The 1864-nt window shown below is 46.8% G+C and overlaps 1 protein-coding gene across 5 annotated transcripts in view; it reads right to left on the reverse strand.

Moving 5' to 3' along the window:
• The window catches only part of Pik3cd (phosphatidylinositol-4,5-bisphosphate 3-kinase catalytic subunit delta), a 52297-nt gene that overhangs the window by 15716 nt on the left and 34717 nt on the right, over positions 1-1864 (reverse strand). Inside the window, exon 1 of one of the 5 annotated variants that reach the window (XM_021159322.2) lies at positions 973-997. The exons of the other annotated variants lie outside the window; for them this stretch is intronic. The gene's annotated coding sequence lies outside the window, so the exon portion shown is untranslated. Of the gene's footprint in view, positions 1-972; positions 998-1864 lie in introns of those variants that run through there. 5 annotated transcript variants of the gene reach the window in all.

The raw sequence follows: 1864 nt of genomic DNA on the forward strand, positions 1-1864 counted from the left end.
GGTCTACAAAGTGAGTTCCAGGACAGCCAGGGCTACACAGAGAAACCCTGTCTCGAAAAACCAAAAAAAAAAAAAAAAAAAAAAAAAAGAAGAAGCTTTGATGTTCGAACAATCATATCTGTTTACTTTATGCTTTATTATTTTGATTATTTTTTGGTTTTGTTTTTGAAATAGAGTCTCTACTATGTAGGCCAGGTTGGCCTCAAACTCTGAAATCTCAACCTCCTAAATGCTGGGATTAAAGGAGTGCGCCGCTGTGCCTGCCCTGTTTTTATTCTTAAAAAAAAAAAACAGAATTCTAGGCTGAGGGTGTGTGGGTCAGTCAACACACACACACACACCCCTCTGCATTCACTTGCCAACACCACATAAACACATTGGGTACGGCTCTGCACATCTGTAATCCCTGGTCATAGCAGGCAGAGACAGGAGGATCAGAAGTTCAATGCCATCTTCTACTACATTGCAAGTTCAAGACCAGCCTCCACTACATAAGACCCTATCTCAAAAAAAAAAAAAAAAAAGGAGGAAAAGAAAGAAAGACCAATTTGTGAACTTGTGAATTGGGGTGCGTAGCTCAATGACAGCTCAGTATGCTTGAGGCTCTGAATTGGAGCCCAACACCAAAACATAACAGAAAATGTCCATGCCTACCACAAGGTCACATTCTCCTGGATTTAACGACATATTGGTGTCCCTATTGGTGGTGGTACCAACTGGGCTGGGCCTGACTCACTGGGCAGCAGCTAGCAGCTGCTCCGCGCATGCCTCCCGTGTCCCCACCCCCACCCCCACCCCCAGTAGCTGCTGGTACCTACTTCCTCTGAGTATGAAACCTCGTCCTACTTGGGGTTCCTCTTTCTAAGGCCAAAGTTTTCCTTTTTAATTTAAAATTCGGGCAGGGGAACAGGCAGGAATCTGGAGGGTCGCATCTACAATGCATTCTTTCCAAGCTTGGGAATTCAGGGGTACCTTCGGTCACATGAACACAGGCTTGGGCTTCTGAGGAACCCTACCCAAAGGTCTGGGTCTGAGGCAAGCAGATGTTGTGTGTTCTTGTCTTTCAGTCCCGTGAAAAGGAAGTTCACAGCTGCATTTACCCATCTGGTGGCAGAAAATTACGTCTATAAACAACTTCACTTAACCATGGGGAAGACCCCATGGTGTGCATAGACCATCAAGCCCAGCAAAAGGGAACCAACCACTTCTCTCTTCCCTGGAAGAAGTCTAGAACCTTCCATTTCCAGTAAGATACAAAAGAGAGAGAAAAGCAGGTGCAGGGACTCAGGGTGACCCCCAAATTGCACACTGGTACAGCCACGGAGGTAAACTGTTGGCTCTATCCAGAGTGGAACATGCCTGTGCCCTGGGACCAAGACAATCATAGTCCCTACCCAGGCACACACCCAACAGACCTCCAACACAGACACTGCCAAAGACACAATTAGGAGAGTTTAAAGCATTGTAGTCAACCACATGGACACTTGTCAGGTGGAAGCCAGGGGCAGGATGCACTCTATTCTTCCCATTGACTGTCAGGTGGAAGCAAGGAGGAAGGAAGACTCTACAAACATCTGGTGAGAACAACCAATCTCATGGACAGAGCAGAGCAACAGAAGCGGGGAATGAAAGCCAATACACACAAGTTCAAGGCCAACCTAGGGCACAAGAAACATTGTCTCAAAAGAAAAGATTCGCTCCTGACGCAGGCAGCCTTGTCCTCCCCTGGAGTTCTGCCTCCTCTCCACTTCCTTAGACACCGCTATCCTTCCTGGTTTCTATAGCGATGGGGAGGGCACTGAAGGTTTCTCTCTCTCGCTCTCTAATATTATTTTTAAAATATGGCCGGGCAATGGTAGCGCAC

The sequence above is a fragment of the Mus caroli genome, chromosome 4, assembly GCF_900094665.2.
Source record: "Mus caroli chromosome 4, CAROLI_EIJ_v1.1, whole genome shotgun sequence".
NCBI classification, from domain to species: Eukaryota; Metazoa; Chordata; class Mammalia; order Rodentia; family Muridae; genus Mus; species Mus caroli.